This window comes from Anas platyrhynchos, chromosome Z (genome assembly GCF_047663525.1).
Source record: "Anas platyrhynchos isolate ZD024472 breed Pekin duck chromosome Z, IASCAAS_PekinDuck_T2T, whole genome shotgun sequence".
Taxonomy (NCBI): domain Eukaryota; kingdom Metazoa; phylum Chordata; class Aves; order Anseriformes; family Anatidae; genus Anas; species Anas platyrhynchos.
Window position 1 is genome coordinate 22,601,111 of NC_092621.1, and position 17,966 is coordinate 22,619,076.

The 17,966-nt window shown below is 37.1% G+C and overlaps 1 long non-coding RNA gene across 1 annotated transcript; it reads left to right on the plus strand.

Moving 5' to 3' along the window:
• The first annotated feature begins 2,645 nt into the window (after positions 1 to 2,645).
• LOC119714379 (uncharacterized) lies at positions 2,646 to 6,990 on the plus strand. Its single transcript, XR_005261517.2, has 3 exons — positions 2,646 to 3,675; positions 3,770 to 3,879; positions 3,996 to 6,990. It is a non-coding gene; the product is annotated as an uncharacterized lncRNA (long non-coding RNA).
• Positions 6,991 to 17,966: the final 10,976 nt, after the last annotated feature.

The window sequence follows — 17,966 nt, forward strand, 5'->3', positions numbered from 1 at the left end:
TGGTAAAAGATTCATGCACTTCATTGGTGTGAAACAGTTTAAAGAAATAATACTATTTTTAGTTTTGGTGAGATGTTTAGTTCATTAAGTGGCACTTCTAGCTGTTTTAATCAGCATGTCTACTTCTTCTTATTACTGATGTTTCTGATCATTGCAAAACTAAAATTAGCTTGTCAAATTTACATCATCTTCGAATGAAAATAGCAAAAAGAAAGGTCTGGATTCACTGAACAAAAGAAAAAAAAATCAAGAAGGATTTACCATGCAGCTCAAAATGCATATATGAGCAGTAACAAATTTTAACCTGGTACCATAATGGAGCCAGACATCATGGATTTTTTTGGCTTCTAAAAAGTGCTTAAGGTCTCTGCATGCTAAATTTACATACTGAGATCACAGCAAGAGGTTTTATAATAAGGTCAGACACCAACTAATATGCAAAACCAACAGAACTACATTTACAGAAAATAATTCTTGGATTATAGGATAGTGAATGCAGAGTTGGAAATATGATTAAATTCACCAGGTTATGAAAGTTGGGACATATGGATAACAGGAATTTTGGAGTTTCAAAACAACTAATTTTCAAATGTAAAGGCTGTGAGAAAAGAAACAAAAAAGATCATCCAATATAGCATCCAATATTTTATAGAGATGGCTCTTCATAGCTTCATTTTGGCATTTAATATTCAAATTTTCACAGTTAACCTGACTAGAAGCTAAGAATCTAAGGACTGGCTCTCAACTCTTTATTCACACCATTTTGTCACTGCTTTTCAAAGCATTAGTTGGCAAAGAATCTAACACAGCCTGTAGTAAAAGTGTTACACAGCAACAGTCCGGACCACACTTGCCAGTTACATACAATAAGATCTAAAACAAATAAGAGCTGTGATGTTTTTTGACATAACACAGAATAGCCAGCTGCTAATTCAACTTCTGACACACCTTCTCTGCATAGACAATTTTTCTTTGCTCTTTTGTTTTTCACCTGATATTTTGACTTTTCATTTTACTGGGTCAGACCATATCATCTTGGACAGCCTTGAGGGCCTCTGAGCAATCAATTGCATGGAGTACAAAGGCTGAAAAAGCAAGTGCAGGTGCAAACTCTGCTATCTCTGATCCCATTTGGCGCACTGTAATCATCCATTGCTTAAGGCTTCAAAAACTCCAAAGCTGACCCTGTGCTTTATAAATCATCCTATTTCTACACAACTATCCCCTGCAGCTATTAAATGAATTGTTTTTGTATAAACATGTATCAAATATTAATGTTCCTTTCCAAGCTTCCAAAATGCATAGCTTACTTCAGAGGGGAGAGAGCCTAAGAGAGACATGGAAGATCATAAATAAAAATTAAAAGGAAAAAAAAAAAATACTTGCTATATTCTGTCTAGTAAAAAGCTATACAAAACAATGCTTATCCTCAGGATTTATCCCTAACAAAACAGTTTCTGTCATTATTTGAATGCAGCATGTTTTCCATGGATGTTCAGCTCTCTAATACAATGAAACAGATTTTTTTTTCTCAATGATAATCTCATTTAATTAGCCTAAGCACAATAAACCTGCCTTTCAGACAAACAAAATTATTTTATGGCTATTATTAGGGCAGAGGAAGCTGATACCTTATACCTTAGGCTCATAAGAAGCTCAAGACTTAAAATTTTTATGCCTGTCAAAACCTAGTCCCTGTTAACAAAAAAAAAAAAAAAAAAAAAAAAAAAAAAAAAGTTAGTAAAGTTACTACTAAGGAACTACACTTAGTTTTAGGTACGTACCTAAATGCGTACCACTTTAGATGCATAAGGCAGAGGCAGGGGCTAAGTTGTTTCTTATTCACAGACTAAACATGTTGAATCTTTCCCACTTGCAGGTATATGTGCTTAGACCATATATATGCCCAAACAAGACACACAGGAAAAATCATCATCATGTACTACCCTATGATTAAGACGGTCATACAGGATGTGGGAGAGCAGGGTTTCTGTGCCCTGGTCTGCCTTTGGGATTAGAATCTATACCTCACCTACGCTTTTTTTTTTTTTTCTTTTCCAAACACCAAGCTATGAGATACCTTAAGCAGATGGTGAAGACATACGCCACTAAAGGAAGATATCCCATTTCACTGACACAACATGCCCTTGTACATCTAGCCATTACATACTCCTGGAAATTCCCCCCATAGCATTTGTTTACATGGCATTTCGCAGGCAGGCACATGAATATTCCACCCCAGCGCTGAGCCAGCAGGACACATGCCAGCTCTGAATGAAAAGCCATACTGTTGCATTTAGCACATCATCGAGCCTCAAATGATAAACTTTGCTCAGCAATAGGATATGAGAATTCAGGCTCAGCACCATAAGCAAATTTTAATCCTGGCATTTCTTAACGTTTTACTGTTTAACTATTTTAAAACCAAAAACGCCTGCTCACGATATATTAGGTAGCAAGATTAGGTATTTTCCTCTGTAGGACTTCACTGGGACTTGAGCTCGTAGTAGTAATTAGAGTGGTTTTCATTTTGTAGCCCTATCTGTAGGGGAAAAAGACACACACACACCTTGCCAATTTGTTTTACAGCTTTTTTGCAAGACAGTAATGCAATCTGAGATCTGGGAGGAGTGCTTCTGCAGGCAAGCAGGCCATGGGTAATGTGCCAGTCAAAATGATCTAGCTGCTTCTGAGAAAAAGGTTAGAAAAAAACACATGAGAATTAAAATAATAATAATAATAATATGATCTTAAAGAAAATATTTATCGTCTTTGACTTCCCTGTTCCCTTGCTAATAAGAACTTTGCAAACCACCACTAAAACATCAGAGATTCACAGAGAGGACAGCAACCTTCCATTGCTGCCAATTAACTGATTACTTAAAATGACAGCTTCTGTTTCAGTCTATTTAGAACCAAAGAAGCACCTTAAAGAAAGTGTCATGGTTTTTAAAGTCAAGCATTCAAGAGTAACAAAGACAGCAATCCAGCTGTTTATATATGGTCAGCTCAGATCTAACAGGAAAGGGAACTAAAGATCTCCAGCCTGTCACAAAGACACTTTTCAGAGCCAGGGCTAGTAATATTCACTTATGATTTCACTTATAGTATTCACTTATGATTATAATCATCATCCAGGAAGCTACATAGCTACCTTCCTGTCTGGTAAAGAAGTAGCAATGCTTTGTGTGTGCTCTTACATAAGTATGGATTTTTTGGTTTACTGATAGAAAAATATGTTTCAGTGCATAAAGCAACTATACATGCCCTCAGGGCCTAATCCCACACCACCAGTCCTACATTTCTAGTCTGTATATATTTCAGCAGCAGGACTGTCATTAAAAACTTCTGCTTACTGTTGGGAGCCTACACCTTGCCCACAGGTGCTTCTAATTTCTAAAAGAGCAGGTGGGGGTTATAAACAATCCGCCAGCAGAAGTGTGAAGGCAAACATTAAATGCTGAATGTGCTTATTTTAGGAGGTAGGAGGCTGAATCTGAACGAAAACTCAGAAGTTCAGTATTGGAAGTATCAGTTTATATCCAAGACTTATTTTGCAGGAGGATTGAACTTCAGTCTTGACAAGAAGTGTGAAAGTCTTCACCACTTGCTATCCAGATACCAAAAGGAAAAAATCCTTCAGGGTTCACCTAAACATCATTTACAGTGTAGCTGGTACTAACCTTGTAACTGTAGAGTTAATATTGAGGTTAATAAATAGCTATTTACTTACATGTCTAACATTTTCTTGTGCAAATGTTGATTCCAGTCTAAGTGACCAAATACCACTGCATTCCTTTCCTGTGAACGTGGCAATTCCTAAAACCGAGGGAAGTACAGAATTTCAGCAGGGAGAGCCTGAACCTCAGGACACTCCCTGTTAGTCTGCAACACTCCCTCACTCCTCTCATCTGTCCATGATGTTATATTGCATACTTTAATGATCACAAAACATTTTTTCTCAAATGACCTCTGCCCCACTCTGTATGTTCCAGACTTGGAGGGTGAATCAGGCTGCGCATGAAGTATGAGAGGCTGTCTTCTGCAAGTACTTGGTTTGGCCAAAAAGCTGGAAGAACGAAGCCAAAGCTGCAGAAAGAAGAGCCTGGTTTACAGTCAGGAATATGTGATAACCTGGGGCGTTTTGCTCTGGATCTGTCCCTGTCATAACCCTGTCCTGTCCTGTCCTGCCCTCTCTTCTCTTCCCTCCTCTCCTGTCTTTATTTAGTGCTATTCAGTGCTAAGTCCATGGAAAAAATCTTGGAAAATAATAATTCCAAGACTTAAGAAGCTGGGGAACAGCAGTGAATTGTAAGATTTAATTCTAACCTATTCAGTTGTGAAATAACATCCTTTCAGCATTCTGAAAGTCTTCTGAAAATATTAGTATTATGGTCAAATTTAGACATTAAATTGGCTATTATTTTATCATCAGTTTGGCTATACAGTGGTAACACAGCAGATACAGACAGCATAATATATTGGCCCTTATGCAAAAACTACTGCACATTGCATTAAGAACCTGTTTTAAAATGTTTTATTAGCAAAACTCCAGAATTCTGAGCAGTTTTGCTGTTGCCACAGTCTCCATAGTTACATGTGATTAAATTTCTAAAATAAAAAAGAAACAGCAGATCTGGGGAGGTCGGTCACATTATCATTTCATCATTTTTAACGATCAAAGTGTTATGGAGAGATAAGACAGATGAAACCCAGAAAACTCCTCTACATTTATATTCTGATATCTTCTTATAGAACTTCATTAATAGAAATTCCACATTAAGAAAATAACACTTAGAGGCTTGTTTCTTTTCCAAGAACTCAAAGAAAAGTGTTTGAATCTTGCTAAAATGTTAAACTTCCTGGAAAAGTATTGCTAAATCAAAGGAAATTGCCAGATTGCAGTAAAGCTTTTTCATCAGGAAAGAAAGTACACTTCTTCTCTGTGGCCTGTAAAAAAAATAAAATAAAATAAAATAAATAAATAAATAAAAAATACAGAAATTGACAAGTAATTAGAAGGTCAAAAAAAAAAATCATTTTTTTTTATCCCTTTATCTTTGTTATAAACTGCCTTCAGCTGATACTGTTTTGACCACAGGACTTCAGGCTACGTATATTCCAAAGATCATTACAAGATAATAAACAATTAATTTGGAATTTTTCTCCTCTTCACAGACAAATTATGTTTTTTTCATCTTTAAATGAATCGGTTTCTTCTTCTGCATTATGCTTACTTTATACTTATACATTCCTTGTTCGTTTTGTTTTGCTTTGTATGTGTGTGTTTCCTTTTTGTTGATCGTGGTGGGTTTATTTGCTGGGAGGAGAGAGAGGCAAATTCTGGGACAAAGGAAGTTTCTACTCTAACACTAGACTCCTGATGGCCGTTAATTCAGAAAATCTTCCCTAAAAATCAAGGGAATCTCTCGTCCCCATGTTCAGAAGGAACAATTTGATACATATAAGGAATTACTTTTTTTCTGGGTGAATATCACTGTTATGGTTAAATAAAGGTGGAAAAAATATTGGTTTTTAGGTCTGCACATAGAGTCAAACTTGTGTCAATGTTTGTGAGAATATTTAGAACATTTCTTCATTGCTGAGAAATTATTTCATACTTGACAATATTCTGGAATAAGGCACTTAGCATGATATTATTTAGCTGGCATGTTTCATATTTGAAAATATCTTATTTGTCATTTTCTTTGGAAGGGCTGAAGTTAGATTTGACTTTCTAATCAAAGGAAGAAGCACACCAAATTTTATTTTTTGGGGAAAAAAAAAATCATTACAAATTTCATATTACAAATTTCATATTACATATAAATTTGCTTTGAAAAAGAAAATCAATCTTACTTGTGCAGATAAGCTATGCAGAGGTATTTAAACATTTCTCATGCTATCAAAAGGAAACATTTTAATCATGGTATGGAAGTATTTTACATGTGCTAAAAATGATGCTCTACTGAGTAGTTTAACTGCTGGAATATGAAAGATGCCATTATAAACTGAAGCAACTGAATATTTAGAAAAACAACTTTATTTCACAAGTATTTAAGACCTCTGTATAATCTTTTCCAGTTTTTGTCCAAATGTATTGTCAAGAGAGGTTTCTTATCATTGCAGAAAAAGATATTCTCAGCTTCTTCAGACCTCTTTTCATTTACTGTGTAGTGAGTATTGTTAGGAATTCAGGAATGTAACCTGTGTGGCCTAGTTTGATGGACATACCCTGAGGCTGCAATTCCATAAGTGATTAATATAGAGGAAACAAATGCCTCCTTGTCATCTATTGGTTGAAGTAATTGCTGTCATGACTGTCAGAGAAAACAGAAGAAGTTACTGAAAGGAAGAAGAAATGAACAACCCTATGGGCATCAAGTTTATGGTACTAAGCTACTTCACTACAATATAGAGTATTTCCAAGTTAGGTAATTCCTCACAGCATGACTGACCATGTAGAAGAACCTTGCACATTAAAATGACATTAACAGTGTTCATAAAGTATTTAATCCATTATTTCCTGATAAAGTAAAGAAAACTTTGAGAAGAGTCTGTCATTAACTAGCAGGTGATCACAAATTCTGTAACTTGAAAACAATTAAACATTTTTGTCCCTATACACTCAAGGTCCCTAAAACTTGCTGTTATATTCTTATTTCATTTTTATCTTAAATATGACCTACATGTTTCTACTACAGAAACACGAATATCTGATTATCTCAGCAATGATAATAAGTAAGGCTGATACATTCAAAAATTAATCTGAATCCAGGATTTTTTTCCCTTCTTTTAAAATAACGAAGTCATTGACTATTCAAATTGGAAATGAAATTCAGATTTTATTAAAATAAAATTTACAATAAATTAAATACTTTCTTTGAAATAGGCCAGACTGGCCACAAGACTACAGCACTTTGTGCTAATATAAGAACAGGAGGGGAGACCTATTCTAAAAGTGAAGATTGCTAAGTCTCAAAACATGGAAAATGGTCTGAACAAGACTTCAGGCAAAAATATTAAATCAAGTGAAAAGTTGTTTCTTCCTTAATATCTTTACAGTTCCAATTTGTTGTAAACATTAAAAGAGCAGGTACTTCCAAAACCAGTATTTTTATATTACTGCACTTTATGGAACTTCAAAAGCAGTTCATTTACAAAGACCCTTCCTCACTCACTTATAGTTACAGAGCACTATTGTCTCTATTAGTCAAAGCCCTGTATTGCTAGGATGTTTATACATGATCAAAAGTACATCAGTATAATCAAAAAAATATTTCACTTGTTCTAAGCTAGGATGGTACTGCAGCCATAGGAAAGAAAGACAAGAGATGGGTCAAGACTTTTTGAAGAGGAACAGAGAGATCACTAGTTTCCTTCACTCAGACTGTGTGAGATATATAGAAGACCCTTGAGGTTGTTTAGGAAAAGCGTGGTTTTAGATATTTTAGATGTGCTGACTTTGCATTTCCACTAACAAGCTGATTGAATTTGGTTAGAAGGAGTACTCAATAGTTTTGGTGATGAGCTAAATAAATGCACATTAATCATACTTCAAAAACTAAGAGCCATCAGATTGCTTTCTAATCTGCACAAAACTGAAAAGTCATTAATTCAGTATTGATGTGTTTTAAACTTCATCTTCACACCAAAGGCAGACACAAACACCTGTATGTTTTATTTGGGAGCCTTAAGCCTCTAGGTTAAAGTACAAGCTACCTCTTCAATTTTGGTGGTACATGAAACTTGTACACAACACCCCAGACTAAGACGTGGTTCTTCATCTCTCAAATCTGCATGCTTTGGTAATTGGTTATAATTACAGGACTGTGTTTCATCTGCAGATGTCACTGCATAACATGAGGGTAAACATCTGGCTAATAGGGTTGTACTGAACTCCTTTTTCATTCCCTCCCATTCCTCAAAATCTACATATCTGTGTTTGACAGTGGGCTGCCTCCCTTCCTCAAGGCATAGGAAAGAAACACGGTAAATGGAATATGTAAAAATCCAGGTGGCTAGTTCTCAATGTAAAAAGCTATATTTTTATAGATGCTCATTAAGTGGAAGCTTTCCCCATGTTGGCAACACCAGCAACACGACTGAATTACCTTATGAAGAACAATCATAAAATATACAGCAGACAGATCATTTACAGATGCTCAGTCCCAAAATATACCTTAATTTGTAACACAGTGTAGTATGTTACAGAAGTATTCATCTTGGTCCAAGTTACACTAGTACAAAATAATATTTGTCATCAAGTAAGTGTATATGTACATATGAATCACAGGCTAAAAAGAAATGGAATTAAAGTAATTTTGATCAAGTTTTTGTCTCTCATTTACACACGAAGTAATAAGTCATTATTTCATCACTCTTACACTGGGCATATCTGCACACCTGAACTAGAAGCCAAAGATCAAAAGGAAATGATAGACCCAGATTTATAGAGGTTAAATCCCATCTAATTTATGGTGAAATATTTCTTACTGGTTTGGTGGCTACCAATTCCAGAGTAGGTTGATCAAAGCTGCTCAAGCACAAGGTACAGGCATTCAGGTGGAACGTTTAGATAACACAGTAGGCAGGCATTTAGGCATTTAGGTAGGGATCAGATGAATCTGGGCTCAAGAACTGCATCCAAACTGTATTCAACACTTCTTGCAAGGGAGGCACCTTTTTGTATGACAGATGCTGGGAAAAAAAAAAAAAAAAAAAAAAAAAAAAAAAAAAAGCCATTATCTAATTTTCACAACTCTTAAATAAATAAATAAATAAATAAATAAATAAATAATTAAAACCTCCCCCTACAGTTTACAGTTTATACTAATATAACCTAAATTCATTTTCACAGAAGTTTGTCAAGAGTGCAGAATTCCAATACATTATCTTCATCAGGAGTAATCCAGAAAAGTCTTGTTTTTCTGTCTGCCATGTCTGAACAAGGGAAGTTGTATCAAGCCAAACCACACTGTGTGACTACTCCTTACATAGCTCTGGTCCTCGCCCTGACGCTTCATTTTTTCCATATTTTGGGAGGGGACCGGACAAGGTGGTCATTCCTCAAGAGTCCTTGATTTGGGTTCCTGCCTGCTATTGTGCATCCCTGGGTTCCCCTGGGCTTGTGCAGATGGGCCTTTGATGGGTTGCTGGCTCCTGTGATGGGCCCAGCAGCCTATTGTCTGGGCTCTCTCTCCAGACATTGTCTCTCTGAGATCCTTTGTGGGTGTTTTATCACATAATCTAGAACTTGGATTTAAAAATAAATAAATTGACAAATGTTTGAAAAAAAAAATCATTTTTTTAGGATGCTACTCAGAGTGATAACAAATCTAGAAAATAGGTGTTTATAGTTTAAGCTCTCCATTTATTCTTCTGGTCTCAAGCCATAGTGACTGACAGCTGTGAAAACACTGGTGGAAAGTGTAAGTGGAAACAACGTAGACTTAAAAGCAGGAAAATTGTATCTATTTATGCACTTTTTTTTTTTTTTAGTTTGTCTCACCTTAGTCCTGCTCAGTAGATCTGAGAAGACTGTTTTCTTCTCAATACACTCTGAGTGATATTTCTTATGAGTTCATTCATCCCTGCTTAACGTCATCTTTTCATATAACTTCTTCTTGATTCTACTTCACATAGCAAGTGACAGATTGTGAAAAGTACTAGCACTAAGCAGGATAAAGACAAATTCTCACTGTGGCTTTCAAATACTGCCAATGTGAAACTACTCTTGCACACAGAGTCTGACTAAAGCCAAGTGGTTAATTTTCTTCTAGAGCACACAAATTCTGGCACAAACAGCAGGCACTACAGTTTTTCTATAACCTTTAGAATTATATAAATTTCATTAACACAGTACATATTCAGAAAATATAATACCAAAGGAGTTTTTGGCTTCGTATTAATAGGGAGTCCAATCAAGAGATCATAAAATGGCAAAGAAGGGAATCTCACTTTACTAATTTTGGCCTAAAATTCCCTGAGGTAGGGAAGAAAGAAACCGTAATTGCTTATTTCTAACTAACACAGCACAACCTTGAGAGGTAGCAATGCTTGTTATTATAATTATTAGTTTCTCTCTTTTATAATGCCTTGCTCCCCAGGTCATCATCTATTCAGCAAATAAGCATCTTTAAATACTTCTTTATTTCTTCACAAACACCTGGGTTTGCAAATAGTCCAGCAACTTCTATAATTCCTTGACTACAAGAATCCATTAACCAAGATTAAATCTAGCAACATTACAGCTACTGCTGTTTCAAATCTTGATCAGATGTTTAAAAACAAACTTTCTTCAAATACCCGAATAACAAAAACTTGCCTCTGACAGCAATGAAGCACCTGTCCCCCCATGCGACCATGCAAAGCAACATCTTTAAAACTGCACTTCTAACCTGAGAACTAAGAGTATCTCAGCTCTAGGCACTGCAGCACCAGAGAAGGCGTTGGGTCCAAATGCTTTGGCACCACCAGCACTGAAGGTCTTCTGACTGCTGGTAGGTTTTGTAATGATTTGCCAGTGCTAGGGGATCATCAAACCAGACTAACTTTACTACTTTGTTCTAAGCAGAGATCTAAAAACACAGAACTTGCTAGAGAAAAAGTGTTACTCTCCATCAGTGATATAGAACTTCTAAATTTTGAAAGGGATTACAGACAGCAATTACGCCCTATATCATAACCTTTTCTTGAATGCCCCATAGGGTAAGCGATAAATGGTTAACCTATATATATATCATAGATTATAAGACTTAACAACAAAATAACCAGCCTGGGTTCTGCCTGTGTGCCTTCCTATTATTTTTCATCCAATTTTACTGAGTAATATAGATTGTATAGAACTGACTAAACCTGGTCATTTGCTCCACACCAAATACCCATGGGTTCCATGGATTTGCTGGTCTTCTTAGCTCCAGATATTAGAGGCATTCCCTGGAAAATTCAAACATCCCTATGAGATTTTATCACTTCAAAAGTCAACTCATAAGAGGAGCACAAAGACTTCCTAAAAAAGATTTGGAAGCAATTTTCTATTCACTCAGATTGTACTTTCTAGGCTCAAGGCACAGGAACACCACCAAAATGTTCAGCTTCACTTTACAGAATCACAGAATGGCCACGGTTGGAAGAGACCTCTGGAGATCATCTAGTCCAGCCCCCCTGCCAAGCTGTGTCACCTAGAGCATGTTGCACAGGGTCACATCCAGGCAGGCTTGGAATATCTCCAAAGAACCGCTCCAGCAGAAACTACAGAAATACCCTTTAGAAGGGTACATGTATATGCTACAGAGGAAGTATCAAAGCACCTTTCAACAACCCTCCTTAACCTCCTCTTCAGAAGCTTCACAACATGGACAGCTGCCTGAAGGCAGTTTTGAGAGGAACTTTAAGAACTGTGGATCAACCCACTTCACAGTCTGACAGATACTTCTATTAGTTTTAGAAATTGCCTGGGGTTACCAAGGACTAATGGTTTCTCAAAACTCCCAGAAAAAGGTTGACAGATAATTTCCAAACTCTCTCAGACCTTCCTGTGTTTCCAACAGAGAGATTGCTGCGGATCACACACACAAGAAACAGGGAAGGTGAGCTCAATTTTCCTAGAGACCTTTTAAGTTGCATAAAGAGTGAGGTGTTTCTTTTTAGGAAGAAAGAAAGATCTAGAGCTGAACTTGAAATCTGAGAAGAAAAAAAATATACAGACACATGAATGGGCAGTCAAGAAATGTCTGACCCAAGCTGAACCAATTTATTTGAGCACAAAAGCACAGAACAGGTAAAGGACTATTTTAAATTAATCTCATTCTGTGACAATGTGGATCAAAATAAAATTGTCCACATAAATATATTTCACATTAACCAGAATGGGGTGTAAACACACATTATGATACGGAATTGGTTCTTGCTAATCATCAAGAAACCTGTAACTAGTCTGAATAGAGAAGAATGTTAAAATAAAAGTCATAATATGCAGCTTGCAGAATGTGGCCCTTGGATCCAGGTACTTATGGAATAAAATATTTATGACTTTCAAGGTTTAATGTGTCTGCTAGTGGCCAGTTCTCAAAATGGGAGTGTGACAGGTAACTTCTGGCACAAAATCATCCCAAACTACTCTTCCAAAAGTGCCTCTTTAACAGGAAAAAAAAAAAAGAAAAAAAAAAGAAAAAAAAAGTCTGTCAAAAGTATAAGATACAGATGGAAATTCCCAAAAGTTGTGTATAACTTGGATGCAATACGTATTTGAACATCAATGAATAAATACCGTGGTGCCTGGGTATGCTCATTTTACACATGATCTTGAAAATGCTGGTAACTTTCTGAAGCATTAACTGATTTCTGTGAAATGCATCAAGACCCACTATAGAACAGGGTGAGCTGTGATTAAAATCAGTCAGGAAGGGGTCTGAAGAGAGACCCGAAGTGTATTTTTACATTTTTCTGTTGTCAATAAACTGCTATTGCATGCTATTTATACAGTAGGATGTTCATGGTGAGACAAAAATGTTTAAATATTTTTTCTCAAAAAAAAAAAAAAAGTATTTTTAATACTTTTATTTTTAAAGAAAACCATTTGTTCTTTTTTTTTTTTTTTTTTAATTTGAATTGAAATTCTAAGATTTTCTTCAAATCTTAAATTCTTCAACAGCTGTCTATCAGAAAAGTACATTCATTGTAGAACAGCATGGCAGGTTGCAAAAGACAGAGGGGAAACTCAACACTGAATTTGGGAAAGATCTCTGTCCATTTCTAACTAGCACCCAATCCCTTATCTAACATGCTCATATGTAGAATTTCAAGATATTCACATCTATATGTAGAAGTTCAATATATTCACATCTATTAAATTTTTTGGAAAACTACAAAAGTAAATTTTTTTTTCTGCTCTTTGTTAATTATTCTGGGTGAATCACATGAACACCCAGCTACTGCCATATCAGCACAGTCCTTCATCAAATACTTATGAGAATGGGTTGGAATACCCACATGGAGAAATCATACTCTTCCTTGCATGTTTACTTCAAGATTGCTATGAACTTATATGGAATTGTTAAGCTAATCATATTTTTGCCAAACTGGCTATAATATAATCCACCTACGACTCACCAACTACAGAAGAAAAATTAAACAAACATTTTGCTGTTGTTAAAGTTTTTTTCTATGGGTTTGAGCTTCTGAAGCCAGAAGGTCACTTGGATTATGTATACAATGTTGGTAATTGCATTCCTTAACTCTACAAAATGCCACGAAGCTCACTATTTTCCAAAATAGCTTTGCAAACAATGACAATTACTGCCCAGACATTTTCAGACACAGCAGGTTATTGGCTTAGGCAGTGATGGAAACCCTAAAAAAAAAGATAAACATTTTGAAATGCACTGTAAATCAAATTTGTGCACTGGACTAAGAATGGATTATCTGCCTCTAAACAGCAAAAGATGTTTTCATTTGAGGAGTTTTTTTCATACTTATTTACTAGAAATGATTTTAAACTGTGTCTTTGTGAAGTTTTTTAGTCTCTCAAGATTTTCAGCAGTTTCATTGTAATAAATATTCTACTATGATTAGTTATACATACTTTACTCATTACATTTACTGATGTCCAAGAATTCACTGTTTCTCAATCTTTTAATAAAAAGTACATTTTTCAGATTAAAAATTGATTGGGAACAATGCTATGTTGGTTTCTAGCAGCTCTGCAAGTATGTATAGCAGCTGCATCAACAGGCTCAACTGGGCAAATTTCTACAATGTAATTAACTGAACTCCTGACTAAGAATGAGTTTGTGAGGATTACCATATTGTGACATAGTATGTTCTGACACACTGCGGTACCAAGACAAATAATGTACCTTTTGCATCCTTAATTTCAGAAAGAAAGCTTCTGGACTAGAATAAAAGACAAACCAGCTGAGAATTCATACTATTGACTGTTCAAGCAGCTTTGACTAGATTCCTGATATACAGTGTATGTTAGATATATGATATACATAAATATAATAAGGGAAACAAGCAAAACCAAGCTGACATTTTACACTTAACCACAGCACTCCATTTGCAAAACTCTGGACACCTTACGCAAGGTGACTTCTTTTGTAATCAAGTCATTCAAACCACAGAGGAATGATAAAAATTTCAGTCCAAAGTTTACCAAAACATGTTACCACACTCTTACCCATTTGATGTTGTAGTTGTTTGGTTGTTTCTTTTAGGTTTACTTTTTAAAGGCTTTAAGTCTCAGATGGATAACAAGAAACGTATCTCTTGGTGGCTCTTTGTGATCGTGATGACCAGCTGAGAGCCAACACATGCTGTAAGTGTTTGTTTATCAACTCAGCAGAACTACATGGGACTCACCAAGCATCTGGCATTAGAGAATGCTGCTGTCTTTATGATAAGCATGTTTATGGACATCATTTTTGCAACTGCTATTTTTCATTCTCATTTGCAGTTTGCTCATCTGCTAAATACAAAATAACCAATTAAAGCAGGCTATCCAAAGAGGCAGAGTTTAGCACACAACTACAAGTAACACAAAGTCACAGCTTTCCCCTTTTAACACTACATATAACATTTCAGCAGCTCACTGAAGGGTTTAAACTGACCAAGGGCCTCTGTCTCCACTGTCCCTGTGAGGGCTCTCCACAGTATTTCACCCAGGCCCTTCACCCTCCATCCTGAGGCCTGAGCTTCCAGGGGGGGAGCGCCATGCCATCTCCCAGAACGAGGGTTTATCAGGGTCTCATAAACTCTCACAGGAGTCAACTCTTTGCCAACACAGAGCCAATTCCACCCAGGGCCTGAGGACTCCACCAATTCATCCAACCCTTTTTCCCACTGCCATCCTGGGATTCCCTCAGCCCTTCACTCCCTGCCAGCTTCTCTGTGTCATGTCTGTTACTGAGCAGCCCAGAGCCATGCCACACCATAGGTCCCCCAGCCTCACCAGCCTGCCTTCAATCTCAGCTCATGCTCCTGTGCTCACACATGGGGACATCTCCCCGGGAGCAGGACTTCTCCCCAGGAGCCATGTGGCTGCTCACCACAGTGCCCCCTTCACTTCTCCAGATGAGAAGGGATGCCATCGGTGCAGCTGCTCAGCCTGGCCCAGGGGGTTGACAAGGTTGATGGGCACTCACCAGACCTAAGCCTTGTCTTGAAGCCAACCCACGTCCAGCTCTCAGCCTTCCCTGCTCCCGGCATAGCAGGGAGCTCAGCAGCTCTCTATGGCCACTGGCTGTGGCCCTGGCTGGGCTCCCAAAAAGGGCTGAGGGACACCCGGTGCTGTGAGCAGGGAGGCTGGTGGCCTGCTAGCCTAATTTGATAGATGTCGTAGAAGGTTCACTGACCACAGGCAGAGGTAGCTGCCATGGCTGAAGCCACCAGTCCTACAGATCATTTGTTCACAGCATGGAAGCCTGTGGTGCTGGAAATGTGTTCTGCTCATACTGGGGAAAAAGGGTTGCAGTTCCATCTAAAGGAAAAAGGGAGTGAAGGGAAGAACCCCAAAACACTAAACTGCAGTCCTAAACCCATAGTTCTCTGTAGTTTTATGTACATTAAAATTCATGATCATTAAGTCTGCAAGAAGTGAAATGAGCAGCATGGCAAATTCATAAATCTGTGGAGGGATACTTTGTAGAAGGGTGTTAAGTGTCTCAGCATGAGATCTTTATTAGGATAAAAAGTTATTAAAAAAATCCATGCTAAGAGAATTCAGGCCATGGTCCTTTATCATTATAAGCAGTTTTACCAATGACAAAAGCAGTAACAGAAGCTGAGCTGCCTTCTTAAGCCTCACTGAAAATCCTGGGACAGAATATTGTACTTCCTTGTATTTTCCCATTGCAGCTGGTACAAAAAGGCAACTTGAATTCTTTTTCCCTTTTATTTAAATAAGCTGTTTTGTTCTTTGTTTCACAACAATTCTGAGCAACCTATGGTTAATTGATATGTGTAATTTATAGCTGTCATACTTCCCCTCCTCCACAGTAACTCAGTTACCAGCAGTATCCTTGACAAAATGCTTGTGAAGAATAATACATTTGAAGTCAAATGTTATCTGCTAATTGACAGGATGGTTTCAACAATGTAACCTTATCTTATGTAAATAAACTTCTAAGGAAACTTTGAGCTACAAAGGGCAAATGAGATGTTTGAGATTCCTTTTTGCTGCAGGTCTTGTTTTGATAGAGCATTTCAATAGCAAAGGCTAAATGTGAAAGAGAATGAGACAAAAAGAGAGGCTCAGTTCCCTCTGTTTATATTTGTTCCTAACTCAATGTTTTTCATAATAAGAAACAAAATCTTGAGGGTATCTTTATTGTGGTAGAAAAATTGAAATAAAAAATCTTATTTGAAAGCAAGTAATATTTTAATGTTTCTAGCATTTTCCCTTTAAATTCTTCTTTAGATTTTGAATTAGTTTTTACTCTTCAACACAAAATTGACAAAAACAGCTGAAAATCAGGTTCTTTAACATACAATATAGTGTTAAGTTACAGATTGGAAAGTTGTTAATAATGCTCACATTAAAATCAAAGATAGAAATACTGTACGCTGACTGTGAGACTCCACAGGCATGTGAAAAAGCAGTGAGAAAGAGGTGAAGCAGTCCCAGGAGAAAGAAGATGATGGAAGGAAGAGAAGCTCTGGCCCAGTATATGGATCTGAGGAACGAAAGAGACAGCCCTGGAAATGGACTGCAAACTTGTCAAACACATGTAGCTGTTGTTCGTATCAGGCCCTGACCCTGTCTCTAGACGCTATTCAAGGATGCTAGAATGCAGTGACCCAATTAAGTGCATTGCACTTCTGTAAAATAATTTGCTTTGTAAGCATAGCTGACCTCAAAACAGATGTGGTAATAAGAACTTAAAGTGCACAACTGAAGTTTGTTTTCTGAAATTCCAGTTAAGTCCAGGGTCTATGTCTGTACAGAGATGTAACTGGAAGACATTCCCACATGTGCAAACTGTTACCTCAACTTACTTGAACATGAGCTGTTTACTCAATACTGATCTGTTTTCAAGGGGAGGGAGATCTTCAATCATACAGGGAAGACATCTTCATTACAAAAGATAAATCATATTGTGAGATGTGATTTCAAACAAGACGAGCAATAATTTTGTTATAAATGTCGCAAAACCTGCACAGCTCTAAGCACTTTGATGTTAAAAGGTGAGTGGAGAGGGAGGAAAGAGTTAAAAAATTGCAGTGATTGCAATGTGCTGAGCATTGAAGAAACCCAATTTCCAAAAGCCATGGCTTAGCCCTTACCAGCAAGGCCAAATCTGATCCCTCTGGGTGGTCATAGCAACCAAAGCCTGGAGCCCTCTCTGGCTGAGTCTTCACATCTAGCTTCCAAAACACTTCCTTTGCTATCTCAAGCTGTGATCTGATGAATTCATTCCAAGCAGGATTACTGAAGAAGTGAGATTATTTATTAAGTGATCTTGCTAGGTCTTCTCTGAAAAAGTCTTACAGCTTATAAAAATGGCATCTTCCCACTCTTAATGCAGAAAGACATATCCTTTCAAGGGCAGATTTCAGTAATTTTCTGACTGGCACCTATATGACCTTTGATGAGCATAAATTCTTTGTCCCATAGCCTATCCAGCTTGTGTCGGTCCTGTGCAGAAACAGAGGAAAATAAATGACATGTGGTGCTTAGGTGATACAACAGCTTTAAGGGACGGAGTATCCTTAAATGCACACCATGCTAAATTCTCTGTTGCTCAGTTTCCTAAACTGGACATGAACTCCCCTTTTAGATGGGCCAAATATACTTGGGAAGCTACCAATTTGCTAGTGCTGTAGTGAACATTGTTATGTGGCCGACTGAGCTCTTATAAATCTGTTTGGGATTCCATCCTGATTACTGCATGCAAATGCTCTTACACCATTCTGTCTAGGACAAAGATCGGAGGGACCACACAGAAGCAATGATCCATCCTTTC